This window comes from Rhinolophus ferrumequinum, chromosome 7 (assembly GCF_004115265.2).
Source record: "Rhinolophus ferrumequinum isolate MPI-CBG mRhiFer1 chromosome 7, mRhiFer1_v1.p, whole genome shotgun sequence".
NCBI classification, from domain to species: domain Eukaryota; kingdom Metazoa; phylum Chordata; class Mammalia; order Chiroptera; family Rhinolophidae; genus Rhinolophus; species Rhinolophus ferrumequinum.
This window is the reverse complement of record NC_046290.1, coordinates 35,869,410-35,881,623: the sequence shown is the minus strand read 5'-3', so window position 1 is coordinate 35,881,623 and position 12,214 is coordinate 35,869,410.

Sequence of the window (12,214 nt, the reverse complement as noted above, 5' to 3'; positions counted from 1 at the left end):
AAATGTAAAAATAAAAAGAATTAAGGCATGTTCAGACTTGCAAGGAACTCAAAATATTCACTACGCACCCTCTCTTGGGAAGTTCCTGGAAGACATACTCCAGCAAATCAGGGAAAAGGAAAATGTGTTTAAAAGGTAAACTGAGACATATTAAAATTTTGAAGAGACTATTTGAGCAAAAATCAATTCCAATCTGGCAGCACCAAACCAGAAGTGATCAGGGGTAATCTGTAGGCAGGAGCCTGGGGAAAGACTTACACAGAGAAGTTGCCAAAGCCATTTGTTGGTTATAGCCTGGTTGGCTGTCTATGAGGTTGGCCTTAGCATTTTGCTTTCATAAGCTTGAGGCATTCCAGGCTTAGATCCTGGTTTGCTTACGTAGGCCACCAGGACATCAGAGCCACCTCAGTCTAATGGCTTCCTTGTTTAATTAATTTAACACGTGGGGGCCAGGCAAGAGCAGATCCAACAGCGTAAGGGGGCAAAGGCAAGCTGGAGGATGAGATCTCTGTGCCAGCTCGGGGCACAAGCAGTTCAGCCTTGAGCAAGAAGACAGAAGATGGAAAAAGATATGTTACATTTAGTAATTTGGAAAATATCATTGGCATTTGACAAATCTAGTGGTGTGCATGGAAAACCAGTGACCAATGCATAAGAAAGCTACGCCCGTGGAAAAGTGAGGCAATTAACTCCAGGAAAATCAAACATTCTGTAAGAAAGGAAAAAATTATTCCAGTATTTAGTTCAGCACTGAAAATTATTGTGTATATAATGATGTAACTATTCTATTTAATTCAGGAGGTTAGAGCACAAGAGTGGAATACAAGAGGCAAATCTTCATCTACATAATAGAAAGCTAGTAGCTAATGTCTCAGATTGATAAGCCGAGAAATATAACTTAATATTTTGCCCCTGAGAGACAGAGGTGGGAAGCAGACCTTTCTCTAAATTTGTATTAGAAACTTTTGAATTTTGAACTATGTGAATGTATTGCTTTACTGGAGTTATTATATTTGTTAAGACTCATCAAATGGAATCTCTCTGGCAGGATATTCAGTGAACTGCTTACAGTGGTTGCTACTAGTAAAATGAGAGGCTGGGGAAGCAGGTAGGAGAGGAAAATTTCACTCAGCATCCTTCTGTACTTTTTAAATTTGTACTTTGTTATTGTATTATCAAAAACACAGTGATATTTCCCCCCCAAGGCAAAAGAAACAGGAGTTAAAAATGATTGCCCCTGGGGAGTAGAACTGGAGAGAATGAAGGGGTGGAGGCGGGCAGGGACCATTTGTATCATTTTGTGTTTTTATTTACAAAAAGCTTGTTTGCGCTAACTTTTGGTTTTACAGTTTTAACAATATGTATATGTTATTCAGCATATACTAAAATTATTTTTTTAATGAAAGCTATGGACACCAAGCTTGAACATTGTGTATGTTGGTTGCCTCATTGGGCCAGCAAAGTTGGTCAGGAAGCCGGGGCGCTTCCAATTCGTGGAAAGCTCTTTGGCCCCCTCTGCTGGTCAGTGATACACTTGTAAAAGAGTATTAAAGTCTGAGCTAAACCCCTCACATAAGCTAACAAATTCATTAGTTAAGTAGTTTCATTCATGTTAAAAAAAAAAAAAAATCCCTAAGTATGTCCTTACATTCACTGGCAATGTCAGAGAGGGAAACATTTCAATTTCAAACGTTTCTGTGGATTACAAAGACCTTTCCCCCTCCCCAGGCCAATATTTGCATATACTCAAATAAAATCTTTTCTAAACGCATTCAAAGATGCTTTTCTCTTGTGTTACAACTATAAAGAGAACACCAAATAGCAAACTTACAAATTTTTCGTCCTTTTCAAGTAACTTCCAGATGCCATATGGACAGAAACAAGCTCTCCAAAGACTCTCAGTCTTTGCTGTCCCAAGCAACTTTCTCCATCTCCTGCCTCAGGTGACAGAGTCCCTGGAGAGAGCCCAGACAGGTGAAAATTACACCTGGTCTCATCCACATATCTGAAGGACATAGAGTTAGAGAATACGTTTACAGATTTTCTCTTTTTTTGATTACCTAAGTAATACATGCTTGCTTTAAAAGTTAGGGGGAAAAAAATATTTTTAAGTTGGCACAGTCTCTTTTAAAGGAAATTCCACAGAATCTATTGTAAAACTTTTTTAAAAAAAATTCATAGCCCTATGACCCAGCAATTTCACTGCTTGGTGACTCTCCTAGAGAAAAAGGAACACATGTACAAGGCCACAAGAGTGGCCACTGTGGCACTGTTTGTAATAGTTACAAAAATAGGAACTATTGAACTGCCCATAAGCAGGGAAATACTTAAATCGGTGGTCAATTATTTATGCTACGGCATCCTACTCAGCAATTTAAAAGAAGAAGGTAGTTTACATGTGCTGGCATGGATATATATCCATAAAAATACTGTGGCGTGAAAAAGTATGTTGTAGAAAGATCCACACAGCGTGGTATCATGTATTTTTTTAAATGCTATAAATTCTCTCCATGTACACATATAACCATGTAAATACATGGAAAATTTGAGGAAGGACACATACTAAACTGGGAGAGGATAGGGAAGAGTGCCAGGAGTGGTGTTCAAAAGGGCGAGTTTACAAACTTATGGGTTTGTTCATTACTTGAGTAATTTAAAATTAATATAAAGATAATCATCTCTTCATCCCCATCCAATCTCACCTCCATAGAAGTAATCAACCTTAAGAGTCCTTCCATAACTTTCTCTATGTTCGTACAAAGATATACAAATATACATGCACATATACTTTTTTTAATTTTATAAAAGGATTAGAATATACATAATATTCTATCATTGTCTTTCTTCACTTAATATTGCAAGTAATATATAAATATATTTCATTCTAACAGTTTTGCTATCATCCATAATATGGATGTATTACAATCTATTCAAAATCCCATTATTTATGAACATTTCAGTTGTTTCTAGTGATTTGTCTGTTACTGAATCATAGAGGTATATGATATATATGCCATTTATATATAACACAGTGGCAAAAATGTGTACATATAGAAATATACACTTATATGAAATAGCAAAAATAAAGAACCAGAACTATTTATCTTTACATCCTGGTACTTTTTTCTGGGAGTGCTGAATCAAAGAACATACATATTTATGGCTTTATTAGCTAATGAAGGCTATTTTCCAAAAAATTCACACTCCCACCAGCAATCATGAGGGCCCCCGTTTCCCCCACACATTCACCAGCTTTGGTAATAGAGTTGGTAAGTCTACTACCAAATACAAGATTTGGAAGCACGTCTAAGCAAGAACATCCACTACAACCTCCTTGCTTCATAGGTGGTGAAGTTAAAACCTAAAGAGATCAAGCTATTTACCCAAATCACACAGCACCTCAAAAAATGAACTAGAAACTAGAACCCAAGTTCATTTGCCGGGCATCCATTCCTCCTTCAGGGAAGTAACAGTTCCCTGATCTGGGGGAGTGTGGTTGACAGAACAGTGCCCCCACCACCACCACCACCAAAGATGTCCGTGTCTCAATCCCTGGAACCTGTGAATATGTTTCCTTATGTGACAAAAAGAACTTTTCAGATATGATTAAGAATCTTGAGATGCAAAGATTATCCTGGATTTACCTGGGTGGGTTCAGTGTAATCACAGGGGTCCTTCTAAGTGAAAGAGGGAAGCAGGTGAGTCAAAGATGTGAGGACAGAAGAAAGGTCGGAGTGATGGCATTGCTGGCTTTGAAGGTAGAAGCGCGCCATGAACCAAAGCATGCAGGCAGCCTCTAGGCGCTGCAAAAGGCAAGGCAATGGATTCTTCCTGAGAGCTCCCAGAAGGAACTCAGCCCTGTTGACACCTCATTTTAGCTCAGTGGAACCCAGTTCAGACTTTTGACATCCAGAATGTTAGAGAATAAATGTGTGTTGTTTTAAGCCACTTTAGTCTGTGGTCATTTGCTACAGCAGCAATAAGAAACCACCGTGGGGAAAGCACCAGCGACCAGCATCTTACTCTCATCTAGGCAATTTGTATGGGGAATATGGAAAACTCAGCCCAGGGCATATGGCCCAGGCTTGGGGGATCAGCATATGCCATACCCCAGGCCTGTGACTGGCTCCTAGATTGCAGGTCACCAATATCGGCCTGTGGAAGTCAGATCCAAAACTGGTATTGGAACTCTCTGTGAAACAAAATTTCTATTTTTCACTAGACTCTACGTGCAAGAATATAAGCTTGGAGCACCCAAGCTTATGAGGGCTACCATGAGGGAAAAGTCAGACTAAGACCAGAACAACACAGAGATGGACAGAGCTGAGACACAGACCAAAACAGCACCCTCCCCAAAAATGTTGTTTACACACTTGATCAATTTGAGACAGAAGACAACTTCAGTTTCTTTTGCATCATTTGTAACCCGCCCTCCCCCCAAAAAAAATGGTCTAATTCACCAAACTCATAGTTCTATGCTTTTATCATTATGATTCTTTCTGGAGATAATTTTTAAGTTATTTTTGAAGACAACTGATATACTAGAAAACTATTCAAAAGCATACAACCATCTGAAAGCACAAGATTAATAACTACTTGATAAAGCAGTAGCCAAGCTCTCAAGCTAGTGGATTCTCTTCCTTAAGGACAATAAGGAGGATCACGTTTCGGTTGAAAGCAGAATGAATTTAAGTTTAACAGAAAAAAAGACTTAAGAAGATATAAGCATATCTTTAAAATACAGTGTTCTTCAGAAATCTTTAAGAATATGCAAGCCAGGGGCCAGCCCGGTGGCCCCGGTGGCTCAGGTGGTTGGAGCTCTGTGCTCTGAACTCCGAAGGCTGCCGGTTCGATTCCCATGTGGGCCAGTGGGCTCTCAACCACAAGGTTGCCAGTTCAATTCCTCGAGTTCTGCAAGGGATGGTTGGCAGCGGCCTCTGCAACTAAGATTGAACACAGCACCTTGAGCTGAGCTGCCACTGAGCGTGTCCTCTCAACCACAAGGTTGCCGGTTTGACTCCCGCAAGAGATGGTGGGCTGCGCCCCCTGCAACTAGAAAAGGAAACTGGACCTGGAGCTGAGCTGCGCCCTCCACAACTAAGACTGAAAGGACAACTTGACTTGGGGGAAAAAAAAAAAGTCCTGGAAGTACACACTATTCCCCAATAAAGTCCTGTTCCCCTTCCCCAATAAAATCTTTGGAAAAAAAAAAAAGAATATGCAAGCCACTTGTGGACAAATGCTAAGATGAGCAGTACCTCTGGCTCCTCCTTGCTCTGACCCTTAAAAAAAAATTTATGCTCTAAACCACCCTATTGGGGCTGGGATCTAGAGCAAGGGTGGCCACTTGTTTTGTAAATAAAGCTTTATTGGAAAACATCTACTTGTTTATATACTGGGGGTGCCAAAAAAATGTATACAAGTGGACACTTTGGTCAACGTTGCTCAAGCAGTTCACCGTAATCAGAAGTGTCTGGACGCTGATGGTAACCACTTTGAGCACCTCTTGTAATTGCAGAAGTCAAATGTGACTTGTATTCATCTTTTGTTATCAGTATATATTGAGTATTACAATTTTAATACAGTTTTCCTTTCTTAAAATGTGTGTACATTTTTTTTGGCACCCTCTGTATTGTCTGTGGCTGCTTCCCTACTACAAAAAGTAGGGCTAAGGAGCTGCAAGAGAGAGTAAATAGCTCACAAAGCCAAAAGTCCATATTATCTGGACCCTTAAAGAAAAAGTTTGCAAACCTTTGAGCTAGAGGGTTGGGGAATACTGGCTCTGTCAGAAGTATGGTTAGACCCTCACATCAAACCAAATACTCCATGTGCTGGAGTGCCTGCTATGTGCAGGCGCTGTGCTGCGTGCTGGGAGGATACAGGTGAAGAACATGCAGGCCCGAACTCCAGAAACTTTCTGTCTACCGGGAAACAGATATACAAACAAGCATAGCGCAACATGATAAGGGATTTGAGAGTTACAGCTTTAAATGAATAATATGTAAAGAATGCTTGGCACGGTGCCTAATACCTAGTAAACAATTAATAAATGCCAGCTCTTAACTTTTAACTATTTTTGTTATAATTCCCCAAATGCCATGAGAGCCACCCACCCTAGCTGGGGGAGTCAGGGGTGTTTCACAAGGTTAGGTGTTAAAGCAACTGAGCATGAAGAACAGCGTGATTTCAGGCCTGGGGGATGAGGCTTGGAGTGTGAAAATATATTTTGTCAGAGTGCAGTGAGTAATCTGGAAGATTCCGGCTTAGCAACTGCAGAAGGAAAGAATCTCTTAAAGCACCTGAGACCCAGCTGTGAATGATTCTTCATGTTGCTACCATACAAAGAACAAAAGGAAGGAGAGAGAGAGGTTCAAGGAAACATTTGTTTCTTCTAAGATACGTTAAGAAGTACTGAAGGCTTGTAGGCAGAGCAGAGAGAAAGTCCAAAAGCCCAGACCCGGGGAAGTAGGTGTCTTCCTTGGAGAAAGCAGAGAAGAGGGTGTTGGTTTGCAAACTGGCCTCCGATACAAAGGGCAGGAAGAGAAAGAGGCAGGCCACTCCGGATGGGGAGGTGGCAGGTTTAACAAGCAAGGGAACTTACCAACAAGGCTTGCCTCCAGTAGCCTCACACTGAGTGTAGTGGATTGCTGCACCTGCCAGCCAGAATCTTAAAAGTTTATAGAGAAGTTTCACGGGATTAAGTCATGTATGCCATCCAGATGCTCTCAAGAGTACCTTCTTCTCTGAAGCCTGCGTCCTTGCAAACGTGGGAACAGTTGGCAGAACACACATTCCAAGGACAGGGGAGGGGTGAATTCGAGAATCAACCAGCAGTCATGTCTTCTTGCTGACGTCCGCCAACACTCCACTCCTCCTGACCCCATGACCAGCTCTTACAATCTTACATGCACCCACCCTCTTCCAAAATGCACCCTGAGCAGTAGGTGAGGGGTTTTAGTAGCATGGAGGTGGCTCCTTTGGCAGCTATCTGGCTGCCCTGGAGGCAGATACCACAGCAGCAACAGAGACTCGTGCAAGAGAAAACATACATCAGGTAATACTTCCCAAAAGAAGCAGCAATTTTTCCCACCAAGAGCCCCATGATTGCAACCACTGATTTATGAAGTCCCCTGAGCTGTGGGTCGGGTCACTCAGGGCATTCACTTGTGTCCTCATGTGATTTTTAAAAAGACATGTTAGCAGACTCATCAGGTAGTACAAACACACCACACACGGTTTGGATAATGGCAGAGGTACCTCCTCACGAGGCAGGAATAATGTCCATCTATTTTGGAGGACAGCTTTCTCATTAGAGATATTTCCGTGTCCAGTTAGGACAGGCTTTGCTGGCTATCATTTAAGACTTGCTGGGTGAACTCATAAGGGTTTTTGTGTAAGGCCTCGAGCCAACAAAGGGAACAAGGACGGTGGCCAAATGATCATAGAAAAGGCTAACAGAAGGTGTCTGCGTGGCCTGGGGAGAGGGAGGCTGGCAGCTTCAGGAATCCGACCTGGTTGTGTCCACCACACACATGGCCAGGAAGGCAGGACCATCAGGCATGAGGATGTGAACTGGGGGCAGGCAGAGCTAGGATCCAAACCAAAAGGTCTCCACCTCTGGTGTTAATGACCATAACATTTCCCACAATATTCAAGTGGTTAGTGACCGATCTCAGGCCTTTGACACGTTAACTTAAAACATGATCTTCTCTCCTCGGCCAGCATTTCCATCTCCCCGCCTGGCTTATTCTCACTGCCGCTCTGCCTGTGCACTGTCTGCCCTGCATGGACCCGGCACCTTACCTTCCTCTGGGCCACACCTCGGCATACGCTCCTCTCTCAGACCACAGGTCCTTGTTAAGTTCTGGCTGGTTTTAAATGAGATCCCAACTTAAACAAATAAAATATATAATTTATAATATGTCATTACGAAAAGAACAGGGACAACAAGCTGGTTAGTTAAGTGTCATCATTTCAAAGATTATTTAAGATTAGCCACTCAACAACAAAAATTGAAATTGCCTAAAACCTCACAGTTCTTTCAGATATGAAACACACTTGATAGAGATTTTCTCACCTTAGCAATTCTGAAAATTTACAAATTATGAAACTGAAAGAAACTTTTCTAAACTAGCAATAATAAAAAAATAAATTTCAGTTAGTGATATCTTTCTATTCCACTTTTTAAAAATAAAAATGTTATCATATGACAAAGAGAACAGGAAAAAATGCAGCCAAAAATTGTAGTGGAAAACACGTATTACCGAGATACATCCGTTAAATTTTAACTAATTTAAAAGTTATTTTTCTGGATTTTTGGAATTTTCTAACATTTGTCATCTTTTTTAAATTTGCAATTTGTTGTGATTTGTTCTAATTCTAAACAAATAGTCTGTTTTGTAATTTTGAATTTTTTTAATGAGAGTCCCCCGAATTGCATAAGTTTTAGGTTCCACAAAACCTGAATCACCCCAACTAAGCTGGGATGGTGTATTAGTTTTATAAAGCTGCTTTACCAAATACTACAGACTTCAAGGATTAGATAGCACAAACCGATTATCTTACAGTTGTATAGGTCAGAAGTCCGACATGAGTCTCACTGGGCTAAAATCAGTGGCAGGGCTGTATTCTTTCTGGAAGTTCTGGGAGTAAATCTGTTTCCTTGTCTTTTCCCGCTTCTAAAGGCTGTTCACATTCCTTAGCTTGTGGCCCCTTCCTCCATCTCCAAAAACTGGACCACTCTGCACCCGATTTCTCCACATCCACACCCACACCCACACCCACTCCCAAAGAAGGAAACCATCAACAGAAGGCAGAAGAAGGGTAAACCTTAGGAGAGAAGGCAAGGTGGGTACGTGAGGCAGCAAGGAGAGAAGGAGATAAGAGAGAAAGGAGAGAGAGAACACTCACAAGCCCGGGTGACATGGAGCTCCTGGCCCACCCCGTTCTTCCTAGCTATTCATCAGTCAAGTTCCTTTTCTGCTTGAGCCAGCTTGAGTTCAATTTCTGTCTCTTGCCACAAGCAGAATCTTGATTAACACAGCAGTCATTTATTGAGAATGTACTATTTGGCAAACACTGTGTGAAACACTTCACCTGCACTTGGGGATTTTTAATCCTCATAACCACCCTGCAACATATTAGTTTCTGCATTTTAAAAATGAAGAACGTAAGGCTCTGTGGGGTGAAGTACCTTGACCCAGGTCGCCCACTACAGCTCAAATCTAAGTCTATTCAATAGATTTCAACAGAGCTTATAACTAGAATTTGGAGCTTCCCTTCTGTGGATCTTTTCCTTCTAGAATTCTCCCCTAACTTTCTGTCCTGTGGTTCTTCAGCCAGAAAAACTGTAGGTTTTCTATTGGTGTTTTAACTGTTCCTAACTAGAGCCTGACTCTGGCTAGAAGCTATGAAAACATGAAACTCAGTGCTATTCATTTCTTCCAGAGTCAACCCCAATTCCAGATTTTGCTGGCTGGTCTCTGTCCAGTGCCCCTTCTGACCTCCGAATTTGTATGCCTTCTAGTGACATTGCCATTTGAACGTCTCAAATTCAATATCCAAGTGTGAACTCTTTTTTTCCCCCAAAAAAATTATAGTCTTCCTTCTAAATTTCTTCTCCCAATGGATGACGACACAACCAGCTAAGCCCAGCACAGGGCAGGCATCCGAGGCCTCATCACTACCCTACCGGCCAACTCCTCCCGACTCTCCCTCCTTAGCACTTCAACTCCATTCCATTCCAATTGCCTTAGTTCACTGGGTTTTCATTCCTTGCCAGTATTATGGCAACATTCTCAACTGTTTCCCTATTTCTCAGTTTACCCACTTCCGGTCTTTTCTTTACCCTGTGGCCAATCTTTCTAAAATGAGTGTGTGTATGTGTGTAATCCGCTCATATGATTCCTCTGCTTCAAATCCCTCAGTAGCTTCTCATTTTCTCCAGGAAAACATCCCAGATGTTTAGTTTGATTTGTCAAGATCTCTGCCTGCCACTCTAGCCTCTAACTATCCCACCACACACACTCCTCCAATACCACTCACACAGTAGCCCCTCTGCAGAAACACCCCTTTCCTCCATCATCCAATACCTAATTACTCCTCAAAATAAGGATCAGAATTTTGCCTCATTGCAGAGAATTTTCTGACATGCCTTTATACACGTCACAGCACTCGCACTGTTGCCTTGATTTTAACTTCGTCGTCTCCACTTTAGGTGACGAGCTAGCTTCATGAAGGATGGGACTCCCTTTTTAAAATCTGTGTTCCCAGAGTCCGGCAAAATGACTGATATGTATCAGATTTGCCATAAATATTGGTTGAACAAATGAGTGAAACAAAATGTTTAGATAATGAAAGAGTAGCCATATTTTAAATGCACTTTGTGGATGCCTCTCCCCTAGACTTTCCCCTAGATAAAGAGTTTTAGTTCTTTCAACCTTTCTGATCAATTCGGTGAACCACCACACACACACACACACACACACCCCTCTCCAGATTCTTCACCCTGCACTGAACCTTACACACACACACACACACACCCCTCTCCAGATTCTTCACCCTGCACTGAACCTTACACACACACACACACACACACACACACACACCCCTCTCCAGATTCTTCACCCTGCACTGAACCTTACACACACACACACACACACACACACACACACACACACACCCCTCTCCAGATTCTTCACCCTGCACTGAACCTTCACTGGACATCCCTAAAGCTAGTCTCTCACTCCTGGTTCCTTCCACTACACTGACCAGCAGATCACTGAGTGATCTGAAAGTCTTTTTAAACAATTTGGGTAGTAAAAAAAAAAAAAAAAAAAAAAAAAAAAAAAAAAAACTCAATACACTGAGGGCATGTCATCAGATTTGTCCAATTCCTTAACAATAACTGGGAAGAACACCCACGTTTCCATTCATTTAAGAGTTCCCTGTGAATATGGTCACTCTTGTGGTTAGAAGGATGTGAGCCTACAAATTCACAAAGTGAAAACAACTCATCTATTTTGGAAGAGGCATAACAAGAAAAAAATTTTAACTAAATTTAAATAAAGGAAAAGACAAAAAGATGCTGGATGTTCCTAATATGAAATACATGTCTGCTCTCACAAGAAATGTAGATCCATAGGAGACGAAGCAGGGAAGACTTGAATCAAAGGCCAGAAGTAGCTTAAGAAATCTACCAAGTATACAACTCACCTCTCTCATCAAAAAAGAACTGCAACGATGTGAACCACTCAACTTTTCTTGGCAACAGGAGGGTAAGAAACGGTGGAGTATGGTAAATTGGTCAGCTCTGGTAACTTGTGAAAAACGATTCAGTAATGAATATTAACATTTCACTCCGTAGTAACACGAAATGAGACATGGGGATGGAAAATATCCAAATAATTTGTTTGACATTTGCAAGATAATTTGGCGTGGAAGCAAGGTCTTATTAATATACAGAAGTAGCTACCTAAACCCAAATTGGGCTCATGATTAAAAACTATTAATCATGCACTATTTTTGCTAAGTTGCTTTGCAGTATTACGCCACCTGAGGGCACCAAAGACTTAAAAATGTTTTCTGCTGAAATAAAAAGTTCCTGTTTTCCAATGATTATCTATTGAGCATTGTTAGTATGTTTTATGCACAAGGAGCTGAAATGAGAATACAAAGAGAAACAAAACATTACACTGGCTTTGCTGAGTGAGGTCAGTGTCTGGTGGAAGGGGCCTCAGCCTCAGCGCTGCTGAGGAGAATGCCATGTTTTGAATGAATTACTGGTATTAGTATAAACATATTTAATCTGTCCTTGACAGTGGTTCTCTAAGTAGGGCCCAGACTCCTGAGAGTCTCTGAGACCCTCCAGGGGGTTGGCTGAGATCAAAACTATTTTCACTGTCATCCTAACATGTTTTTGTTTCTGTCGCTTCCATTTTCTCATGCATGTAGAAGGGAGTTTTCCAGAGGCTCTCTGACGATGTTACTACGAATGTGTGTTTGTACAATACATAACTTTCTAAGGCAGGTGGTTTAGGGTATAGATTTGTGCATTTTCATAGATTAACTCAGTTTGTTCTCGTTGCTCCTCCTGGGTTTTTGCTTGCTATCTTCGGTTATACTTGCTGTGACCTCTGCAGTCTCATTACCCAGTAAATCATGACTTTTGAAGCCGATAAATTTTTCGTGTACTTCTGTGGAAATAACACTACTA